The sequence below is a fragment of the Nerophis ophidion genome, linkage group LG08, assembly GCF_033978795.1.
Source record: "Nerophis ophidion isolate RoL-2023_Sa linkage group LG08, RoL_Noph_v1.0, whole genome shotgun sequence".
NCBI classification, from domain to species: domain Eukaryota; kingdom Metazoa; phylum Chordata; class Actinopteri; order Syngnathiformes; family Syngnathidae; genus Nerophis; species Nerophis ophidion.
The window spans coordinates 47,702,053-47,714,269 of record NC_084618.1 but is presented as its reverse complement, the minus strand read 5'-3'; the positions used below and the strand labels follow the sequence as shown (position 1 = coordinate 47,714,269).

General features: G+C 42.2%; 1 long non-coding RNA gene across 1 annotated transcript; it reads left to right on the top strand.

Moving 5' to 3' along the window:
• Nucleotides 1-10,810: 10,810 nt before the first annotated feature.
• On the top strand, nucleotides 10,811-11,616 carry LOC133557063 (uncharacterized). The gene is made up of 3 exons (XR_009807672.1): nucleotides 10,811-10,913; nucleotides 10,998-11,135; nucleotides 11,257-11,616. It is a non-coding gene; the product is annotated as an uncharacterized LOC133557063 (long non-coding RNA).
• The last annotated feature ends 601 nt before the right edge of the window (nucleotides 11,617-12,217 follow it).

Below are 12,217 nucleotides of genomic sequence, written 5' to 3'. Positions count from 1 at the left end.
TCTTTGGTCCACTCTGAATTTGAGTTTGACACCCCTGCCCTATATGACTAAGACGAACAATAACATCGACGACAAATATGTTTTTGTGTGTTTTTAGCAACACTCGTTTTTGGAGAAAATACACTGATAACAGTATCATGTCCTGTTTCACATGAAAACTTCCCTACCCAGGGTTGCATGTGAGACATCCACCTACTTGTCAAAAAATGGCCTGATTGCTGCCAGTTTGTCTGCTCTTATTTCACCATGGTCAATTCTGACCTCTGACCTTTTTGACCGTGGAACATGTCCTGTACTATAATGGTTCCAACATTTGGCCTTCCTCTCTCTAGAAGCAGCCTCAACTGCTGACACACCATAATATTAAAAGTCTGTATAATAGTTAGGTCACATCCAATGTATTCTATTGTTGACCATAAACATAGTCCTGAACCGTTTGTCAATGCAATGACCACATTTTTTATTTTTTTACATACAATTTTTGCCTAACTATCCCCACTCTCGTCCAAATCAGTATGACCTCGTCATCTTGAAAGACCAGATCTATTGCACACCAGGTTGTTGGAGGTTGTAATACAAAGTATGATGTACTTAAAGATGTAGATGATTTTATGACATTCCAGATGCCTGTGGTTCCAAAGCACATGCATTTAAAAAAAATCATTGAATATCATTGCGAAATGTACAGCATACAAACATGACCTTTCACTAGAAATGAGTACCTAATTCGGTACATTTATAGGCACTTACCAAATATTGTGAGTACCACCGGGTATCGAGTCTTGTAAAATTAAGCGGTGCCGAATTCCGGTGCCTTTGTGTTGCGGTACTGGGGGGAAGAAGACGGCACGGAATGCAGGGATGTAGTTTAAGCTCTATTTATTAAATAAAAATATTACAAAGTGTGAAAACTAATCCAAAATGTGTATGGTGTGACTAAGTGTAGTGATTAGCTGAGTGTTACCAGGAGTGTTGAGCGAGAGGCTAAAGTCCAAGGGGCAAGGCAAGCTCGGAGATCCAGAGACAGGCAGGAGATCCGGGGCAAGAGCGAGGCAGCAAAGTGCGTGTCCAGGCGGGAGGTCGAGATCCAAAGAGGCAGTCAGGTAACCAGAGGGAATACGGGCAGACGAGACACACGGCTCGTGACGAGGAAATGGAGGAATGCTGCTGGAAGGCAACAAGGGACACGAGACAAATGAACACAGAGAGGGAAAAACACAGAGATAGAGAGAGAGTTTGCATTGAGCTAGATAAGTCGGCTTACTGCATTGGAACAGGTCGCTACGTTCTGGCCAGGAACGCAGGTTTTCTCTGACTTAAGAAGCCCAGAGAACTCATCAGTGACAGGTGTTTTGAGTGCTGACTGATTGCAGATTGAATACAGTCGCCTGCTGCGGCCGGAGTCGCTCGCACAGGAGCGCGCTTGGAGGTGCGCGCACCGATGAATGCGCACTGGAGTGCACCTGGGCCATGACACTTTGTTCATGACGAGACGTCTTGTCCGGCTGCATAATAAGCAGGTTCAAACACTTGGTGGACAAACAAGCACTCAAGCAGTGCTCAGAGCGGACTAAGTCAGCCTACCTCTTGGCAATGTTTTCATTTTCAATGCCAACAAAGAAATTGTGCCTGATAGGAAACACTTAAAAGTATGGTAAAGCTCCACTTTTCAAAAGGAGCTAGCGCGATGCTAATTGGTTTTGCTATGGGCATACAACTGATCAGCATTAGCATTTTACGTGGCAATTTCAACACTTCCAAATTTGGTGATGAAAACTACGACTAAGCAAGTTACAATCATACAGCTGGTGTGTAATAAGAACAATACTTACAGTATAAACACTTTTCAGGGCACAGCAAAAGCCTAGTGATGTATGTAGACATTTGACACAACATATAAACAGATTACTATATCAATCAATCAATCAATCAATGTTTACTTATATAGCCCTAAATCACTATGAGGAGGTTTGGAGGGGGACGTGGCCTGCGGGCCTGCCGCTGAGTGGGGTGTGTAAGGACCGGCCTCGAAGACAGCGGCAGGTAAATAGATTGCCCAGCTGGTACTTGTTATCTAATCACCTGTGCCCGTATTAGCAGCAGCCGGAACGAGACACGTTGTTGGAGTGGGAACTAGAGAGAGAGAGAAAGACACACGCTGGAGAGCACAACGAAATGCAAGATGGACGAAGACTGAAAAGTTGAGTGCGGTTGCCGCAGAGTGGACTCAATAAAACATTTTATGCAAGTGTGTGGTGGTCAGGGGAACCTACGGCAGAGCACTGCCAAAGAGGGATTTACCATTCAATGTATATTCAGCTTGGATCATTCCTGCCTTTGCTTTGATCATGACATCACTGACATATTACACTAGGAGACATGCAAAGGACATGGAAATATATGAATGTTGGCTCACAGCACACCTGTGTACTGTGGTCACAGAAAAGAAGATGTGCTTGTTAGAATTGATAAATGGCACAGTCTCCTTGTGAGCAGCACTGGGAGCAAGGTGGGTTTAGTGTCTTGCTCAAGAACACAACGGCTGTGACTGGATTGCAGAAACTGCACTGTAAAAAATGAAGGTAAAAAATTTGGTAAGCAATTGTTAAATAGCAAAAGTAAAACACCGTTGGTAAAAAATAGTCTATCACAGTAGTAAATGCAGTGGATTCCTGCACACCAAGAAAAAGTAGATGACCTAAATGATTGTGGTTATAATACGTAGAGTACACATGACTATACTGTGAAAATAACAAAAAATTCTACAATGCATTTGAAAAAATACTGTAATGTCACAAGCCTTTAAATACAATTTTACGGTATTATTCTGTTTAAATTAAAGATTTTGCAGATAGTACATTTTAAATTTACTTTGTACCTTGATTGTTTTAGGGATGTGTGTTAAAGCAATACCCTAGTTAACTTTTGGCGAACAACATGTTTTCTTCTATTTTTGTGGCAAGTTGTTTTAGACATTGAGCGGTTATGTGGATGTGCTTCATTGTAAACTGCATGGAATTTAACCACGCTGTATGTTTAAAGGGGAACATTATCACCAGACCTATGTAAGCGTCAATATATACCTTGATGTTGCAGAAAAAAGACCATCTATTTTTTTAACCGATTTCCGAACTCTAAATGGGTGAATTTTGGCGAATTAAACGCCTTTCTGTTTATCGCTCTGGAAGCGATGATGTCAGAATGTGACGTCGCCGAGGTAATACAGCCGCCATTATCATTTTCAACACATTACAAACACCGGGTCTCAGCTCTGTTATTTTCCGTTTTTTTGACTATTTTTTGGAACCTTGGAGACATCATGCCTCGACGGTGTGTTGTCGGAGGGTGTAACAACACTAACAGGGAGGGATTCAAGTTGCACCACTGGCCCGAAGATGCCAAAGTGTCTGCCGCCAGACCCCCATTGAATGTGCTGGAGTTTCTCCACATTTTACCGGCGATGCTAAGGCAGACATGGCACAGGGATTAGTGGATAACCTGCAAATGCATTAGCTACGATAGTCAACGAAATCACAAAGGTGAGTTTTGTTGATGTTGACTGCCAGCTAATCGATGCTAAAATGCTACGCTAATCGATGTTAACATGCTATTTACCGGCGGTGCTAAAGCAGACATGGCACAGAGATGTATGGATAACCTGTAGATGCATTTGCAACTATATTATGTTTCCTCCCACCCACATTTAATGCGAAAAAAACACTTACCAATCGAAGGATTTAAGTTGCTCCAGTGTCACGAGATGCGAAAGTCCTGATCGTTTGGTCCGCACATTTTACCGGCGATGCTAACGCAGCTATTCGGCCATGCTATGGCTATGAATAGCGTCAATAGCTATTCGCTCAATAGCTTCAGTTTCTTCTTCAATATTTTCATACTCCATCCATCTGTTTCAATACATGCGTAATCTGTTGAATCGCTTAAGTCGCTGATATCCGAGTTTGAATCCGAGCTAATGACACTATATCTTGCTGTGGTATTCCCATTGTTTGTTTACATTGGCAGCATTGTATGACGTCACAGGGAAATGGCCGGTGTCTTCGCAGAGAGCGAAAATAAGGCACTTTAAAGCTTTATTTAGGGATATTCCGAGACCGGTAAAATTTTGAAAAAAACTTCAAAAAATACAACAAGCCACTGGGAACTGATTTTTATTGTTTTTAACCCTTTTGAAATTGTGATAATGTTCCCCTTTAAGTGTGCTGGAACTGTTTGCCATCAGTTATTTAACAGATACGGAGCATTTAAGGCCAATTTTTAATAGCGCACTTAAAGGAACATGTTGTGAGTTGTCCAGTGAAAGGTTTTAAACATACTTTCAAGTTTAAAATCCTCATGTACTGCTCCATGTCTTGGAAACAGATACTAGTACTGGTGAATGGGCAGCGCAATGGCACAGGCATCTTTCTACGTGGAGTTTTCATGTTCCCCCCGTGACTGTGGTTTCTCTCTGGGTACTCTGGCTTCCTCCCACCTCTAAAGACATGTACCTACTCAGTGGCCTGGTGGTTAGAGTGTCCGCCCTGAGATCGATAGGTTGTGAGAACAAACCCCGGCCGAGTCATACCACAGACTATAAAAATGGGACTCATTCCTTTCCTGCTTGGCACTCAGCATCAAGGGTTGGAATTGGGGGTTAAATCACCAAAAATGATTCGCTGCTGCCCACTGCTCCCCTCACCTCCCAGGGGGTGATCAAAGGTGATGGTCAAATTCAGAGAATAATTTCGCCTTACCAAGAGTGTGTGACAATCATTGGTACATTAACTTTTAAATTTAACTTGGGGATAGGCTGATTGGCAACACTAAAATTGGGCCTAATTAGTTTTACAGTAAATTCATGGCAAACGCAGCTGCCAGTATTTTAACATAAATTCTATAGTTTTTTTGTAAACAGGTTAACAATACATCAGTTCTTTTAACATTAATTTATTGTAAGCAAAAACAGTTATCAACTGTAAAATTTACGGATTCAGCATCAACATACTCTAATGTCCTGGCTGTTTTTTTGACGATGAATACCTGGCAACCACAGCTGCCGGTATTTTATTGTAAAATGCCAGTTATTTTTCATGGCAGTGTGGATTTGAACCAAGAACCCTGAAGTTGCTGGCCCGCCGCTCTGCCATCTGAGCTACGCTGCCCCTAAGGTACCCAATTCAGTAGCCATCCATAGTTGGGTCACAGGAAAGTTGATGTACAAACTGGTATAGGTAATATAATAATGACAATAATATATAATAATAAAATATAATAAAAAATAAATGAATCTGCTTTAGCTTCTGACCATGTTTTGTTTAACCAATGCACTGGTGCGTACTTAACAGCTGTAGGGGGACACATGGGGGGTAAAAAAGATTGTTCCTTACTTGAATACATCATCTGCTTGACTTTGCTCTCTCACACACAAACACATGTACATATGTTCATATTCTATGTCAGAGGTATTACCTTCACATGTAGAAGGGGGGTCGTTCAGAGGACAGAAACACACAGGCAGTCTCTCGTCTGCCCTCAACTTAAACCTCCTCCCTCCCACACACACACACACACACACACACACACACACACACACACACACACACACACACACACACACACACACACACACACACACACACACACACGCACACACACGCACACACGCGCGCGCCTCCTCTCCTCTTGTTCCCCTCTGCCCTCAACTTAAACCCTCACCCCAATCTTACCCCAGCCCTCTCCACCTAGTCTAACCCCCACCATCCAACACCCGCTGCCTCATTACCTATCACCCTCCTACACCTACACACACACACACACACACACTTTTACACACACACACACACACACACTTTTACACACACCGCCAAGCGTTTTTATTATTTTTTAATGATGTCTTTGCATGCATGCATACAGTTCATGAACGATTCCTAAGATGTTTCTTAAAGTACGGATCACCATGTATCATCAACTATAGTTACGTTTTGGGCGCAAGGCTGGAATGGTTGTGTTCTCTCGAATGCAGAAGGACACGCAGGAGGAGCGGCGTACAGGTTGGAGTCTGTTTTATTTCTTCAAGGCAGGAAAACAAATACAAAAACTCAGACGCTAGCAAAGCATGGTGCCAAAAATATAAAAGGGAGTGATAAACCAAATCAGCTGGTGGAAACACTAATTACCAAAACAACGGCAGGTGTGGAGGATTAGTGTCCATGGAAATCAAAAGTAAACGAAAGGAAAAAGATTAGAGCACGGAAACAAACTAACATTGGAAAAAAGCCACAAATCATTAATAAAGCCAAGACCCGGGCAATGGATCATGACAGTACACCCCCCCCTTAAGGGACGGATACCAGACGTCTCAAGGTAGAAAAAAAAAGAACAAGTCCAAAATCATGGGAGGGTAGAGGGAGGACTTTGAGTTGGACCGCCAGGCCAGGTGTCCCCGAAGCCACTGGGGACGAGTCAGGTGGCGGCTGCGAGTTGAACGACGCACCAGCACCTGTAACCGTCCATGCCCGTGGCCTAGCTAGAGCTGCTGATAGAGCAGCGAGCGTCCATGAAATGGCCACACTCTTGGCAGACGAGGGAGTTGCGTGTGGGCGCCTTATGGCCGCTTGTGCGGGATCCAAGCTGGAGGTCGTGGAGGCAACTCCAGGACAAACACCAATGATAAGCCCACTGGAGAAGATGGCGGCGAAGTGGGACGACCCGCTGGAGACAAAGAAATCGGCGTCGTGGGGCAACCCACTGAAGATGATGGTGGCGGCACCCTTTAATATGATTGTTCATGTTTTTCAGACAGTACAGATTGGTGTCGTATCGCAGGGTTGTGTATTACAAACTCAAACACGCATCGTGTCGTTGTGGAAGCTAGGTTATCTCTTGCCGTAGTTGACTATGGCCAATACCGTAGCACGCCAATGTGTTAGTATGCTAGAAAAAGAGTTCCTCAGTGTTCGCTCTTACAATAACAATGTCGCTACAGCTTGGTTATTATACAGATTATGTTACGTAAATGAAGCATTGTGGATGGTTTTTGAATGCATTTTTAAAGTGATTTATAGGTAGAATTGATTCCTCCCATTAGCTGCATTGCTGGCCAGTTAGAGTTATTTGATTTTTATATGTTAGAATGTGTGTATATATATGTATATATATATATATATATATATATATATATATATATATATATATATATATATATATATATATATATATATATATATATATATATATATATATGTATATATATATATATATATATATATACCTGTATATATATGAATACTTGAAAGCAAAAAAAAAAAAATTGATTTCTTGTCTCTCATAATGATTGTGAACGATAGGCAACACATTTTTTTCTTTTAAAGTGCAGTCCCCCTTTAAGACACAAACAACCAACCATTTTTGGCAGGCTTTTTTTCTTAACAGAAAGAGATAAAATATTAATAAACATTGATAAAATATTAATAAATATTGTTAAAATCTTAATATCCTCATATTTGATTGAGTAAATAAGTATGTGATCCCCTATTGACCAACAGCGATTCTGACCCATGTCCCTTCAGAAAGAAGCTGGGACAGTTCTCCTCAGATGTAACCAGATCTTATTTGGCATCAACTTGACTCGCTGTGTTTATCAGGAGAGAAATGCTTACAACAATAACATCATCATCATCATCATCATCACCATCATCATCATCCCTCCTGTCAAACATGGGGGTGGAAACATTTGGCTTTCTCTCTCAAGGATAGACTTCACTGCATTAAAGGGGCTGATGATGATGATGATGGTGATGATGATGGTGGTGATGATGATGATGATGATGATGATTATGTTGATGATGATGATGAACAAAAAGAATACTGTTCAAGTATCAGGACAGAATGCTGAAGATGGGTCTTTCAGCATGACAATGGTCCAAAAGCTACAATTGAAACCAACATCCTGGAGTGACAAAGTCAGTCTCCAGATTTTAATTCCCTGAGAGATCCGCTGAGGGAAGCTTTGAGTTGCCAAGTGACAGCCTGGAAAACATTAGGATCTGGAGAGTATCTTTAAAATGGAGTGGACCAAAATCCCTCCTGAGTTGCATGGAAAAAGTTGATACTTTAAGGATACCTCATGAATTGGCTATCCGATTAGATAAGATTTACAGTAGGAAGGGGATTCATATGGGCCCATACGTCACGGTTTACCTGACACATGAAATGTGACAAATTTGGGGAGTGCACTATTCACTTTTGCCGCCAGAAGGCAGTAAAGTATTGAATACGTTAAAATGTGTTTCGTGGAAATTTGTGACGATCTGTCACTTCACGTCTGGTTATGCTTCCTTAGTTTGTGTTTCTTTCCCGTCAGTGCTCTTATTTTTGTTCCACTTCCTGCATGTCTCCCTGAGTGCTCGTTTCTCTCACCTGTACCTGATTGGCAGTCCGGCAGACCTGGTTGCCGTTGCCAATCAGGCTGCTATATATGCCTGCCTCTCTTGTCTCTTGTTAATCAGGGCTCGGGGATTAATTGGGGCGGGGGTCGTCTCTAAGGTTTCTCATAGTCATCATGGTCAACATCCCACTGGGGTGAGTTTTTCCTTGCCCTTATGTGGGCCCTACCGAGGATGTCGTTGTGGTTTGTGCAGCCCTTTGAGGCACTTGTGATTTAGGGCTATACACATAAACATTGATTGATTGATTGATTGATTGATTGATTGATTTATTGATTGATTGATTGATTGATTGATTGATTGATTGATTGATTGATTGATTAGGAAAATTTGCTCCATGCATGACTGCTCCTCCTATTTCCACTACAATAAAGACTCTTGCCTGCACGTCGCCCTACAGCAGGGGTGTCAAACTTATTTAGCTCAGGGGCCGCATGGAGGAAAATCTATTCCCAAGTGGACCAGAATGGTAAAATCGTGGCAGGATAACTTAAAAATAAAGACAACTCCAGGTTGTTTTCTTTGTTTAACTTTGGCCAAAAATAGAACAAGTGAAGTGAATTATATAGCGCTGTTCTCTAGTGACTCAAAGCGCTTCACATAGTGAAACCCAATATCTAAGTTACATTTAAACCAGTGTGGGTGGCACTGGGAGCAGGTGAGTAAAGTGTCTTGCCCAAGGACACAAAGGCAGTGACTAGGATGGCGGAAGCGGGAATCGAACCTGCAACCCTCAAGTTGCTGGCACAGACGCTCTACCAACCGAGCTATGCCGCCCCAAGCACATTCTAAAAAACGTATAAATCAAAAATAATCCTCTGGACAAAACACTTCAAATTTGTTGAAAATTATGAGGAACTTGGTGCAGTTTCAAAAACGCAATGATCTTAGACGTTGTCTCAGTGTATAAACCCAGCATTAAACTTTAAGTTACAGACTTTCTGGAATTGGACAAAAACACAACACGTAAACTCTTCTATTGTATGTATCAAATACCACCTTTGTCACGTCCACGTGTCAATCCAGTGTTAACTCAACAAACCGTATTAAACGGCGGTAAAAACTATTCAAAAGGGTTAAGTTTACTTTTCTCGTGTTTGACAGAGACATTTTGGGGCAACGAGGGTGCCAAATGACGATGTGTTTGAAGCAGAAGCCTTAAAATGCAGGTTTTAAGTTTCATGTGACTCGAGGAGGAGGAGCCACAGTCCCCCCTTTACTGTGTACCTCTGTTGGCTTGCTATTGTGACTTCCAGTGGACACATTTAGAACAGCAGTCTCTTTCGTCCCCCCCAAAAAAAGCAGTTAATTTTCACACTTGGCAAACTCATCACGCGGGCCTGTTCCGGCCCGTGGGCCATATGTTTGACACCCCTGCCCTACAGTTTTCTGCATCTTGGGGTCACAACTACCGCAGCCATGCGAGTTCCTGACACAATTCTTCCTTTGACCATAGCTCATTTCTGAATAGAGTGGCGCTTTCCATCATTTCCAACATACTGCATTGCAAAAAGATTGACCTCACGCCCTCTTCCAGGAATGGGGCCAAATGAATCCCTTCCCTGCTATAGGTTCTTATTACATTGCAACTCAATTCAAATATTGCCTCTAGTCCACGTGGTCGTTTCCAGTCAGATCTAAGGTTAGACGTGCTTCCAGTCGTGCATTTTGCAACTGGCCTGCCAGGCTTGCCCCTGACAGTTTGGTTGTGTTTTAGTTTTTCCTCTGTGTGTGTGTGTAGAATTTCCTGTCTTTAGTTCCTGTCAGCACTCTTATTTTGTTTCGGTTTCCTGTTTGTCTCCCTGAGTGCTGTGTCCCCTCAGCTGTGGCTGATTGGCACCTGGCCACACCTGGTGTCAATCAGCCAGACACTATTTGAGCCGGTTTTGTCCTCCAGTCAGATGCTGGATTATTGTCGTGTCGTGTCATGTTGTGTCGAGGTCAACTCTACCTGCCGTGTTGCTTGTAGCTTTGTCTACTTCTGTTCACTCTGCTCATGCCATAGTTCCGTTCGTGTCACAGTAAGTGTTTTTGTTCTTAGCCAAGTTTGTTATCCGCCTTGTGCGCGCCTTTTGTTAGTACCCTTTTGTTTGTTATTGTTTAGTGTTTTATTAAATCATGTTTACCTGCAAAATGCCTTCCGCATTCTCTGCATCTTGGGGTTCGTCACAAACTATCTCTGACATGGCCTTGGTTTCTCTTCTCAAACAAAATATGTTGCTAAATTTTTGCTTCAAAGTGTGGACTTTAAAGCTCTCCTCAAATGCTCTCAAAGACTTTCCAATTTGGTTTGAGGAGTCTGATTGGACTGTCAACCTCGCCATCAAATCATCTGGCATTAACACCCCCCCGGGGGAGGTTGGCGAGTTAATACTTGCTGAGGCCCCACACACGGCAAGTGTGTCGAGAGGATAAAGTTCATCATGTTTTCTTAACATTTTTGTAAAGGACTCTTCCGTGCAGACAAAGGTGAGAAATAATTGCTTTCAATGTCACGTAGTCACGTTTTGTGCCTGCCACATCCCCATTCATATATAAACTATTTGTCTGCAGACAACAATATTTTACCAAGGGTGTTGGGAGGATGTTTCTACATGGGGGATGTGACCGAGGCTGCTATGAGACCCTGAAGTCCACCGTCAGCTCGCTGGCACCGCCTCTTCCTGGAGGTGTAGCTTTGCTTTTGCAAATGTATGATCCTTCTGGTGCTTCACACACAGAAACTTTGTTACGACTTTTACTTCCTCTATTTAGTGAAGTTTGCACCAAGGACCTCACAAACTTGGGTTGTTTTTTTTGTTTTTTTTTTTAGGTGGAAGGCTCTCGAGCCAGATGGGGCTCTTTTGATGACAGCTTCTGGCTCTCAGATAAATCTTAGCTGGCGTTGCTTAACACGATAAGTCATTAATAATTCTGCTGGTAATCACAGTTTTAAAAATAGCGTTCAAAATATAAAACATTCTCATGCATTTGAATCCATCCATCCTTTTCTATCGCACCTGTTCAAGAAGTCGCATTAATGGTCAAAAGTATTTGATTTATTATTGGTTAGCTTCAGAATAACAATGTTATTAAAAACAATAAAAGATGCACGCATTTTTTTGTTGTAACCAGGGAAAGTCCAAATAAAAGAGGAGGCATAGAATTCTCTTGTCAGAGTATGGGTGTACAAGGGTGCAGGTCTACACGTTTCTCCTCATTGAGCTAAATTGAATCCAGTCTCTGTTTAATTCCTTGCTTCTTGTCTGTTTAATAGATGCCATCAGTGTTTGAACCTGACAGTTTTATTCAGGGTTAAAAATATTACACGGCTCTCACGAAAATACATTTTAAAATATTTGGCTTTCATGGCTCTCTCAGCCAAAAAGGTTCCTGACCCCTGCTTTAATGAATATATTTAATGAACTTTGGAATACTAACGTATATGTGCTGTACTCATCCACGTGACGAGACTGACACCAGTGACCAATCAGTTTGCATTACTACATATCATCATCTTTTTGTTTCTCTTTAGAAAAGTCGGTAACACTTTAGTATGGTGAACATATTCTAAGTAACAAAGACTTAATTCAGAGTTATTTGGACACTAGGGGAACATATAAGGTTTAGGGTTAGGGTTCATCGTCAACATCGGCGGTCACTCGAAGCGAGTATGATGATCCTCCTGGTAGGGGGGTATTCCTTTATGGAGGATGCCTGTGCATGACTTTGTTTAACGTGGGGAGACTAGCAGTCACCATATGATCCTTGGCAAATCCGGGTCAGGGTCCAGT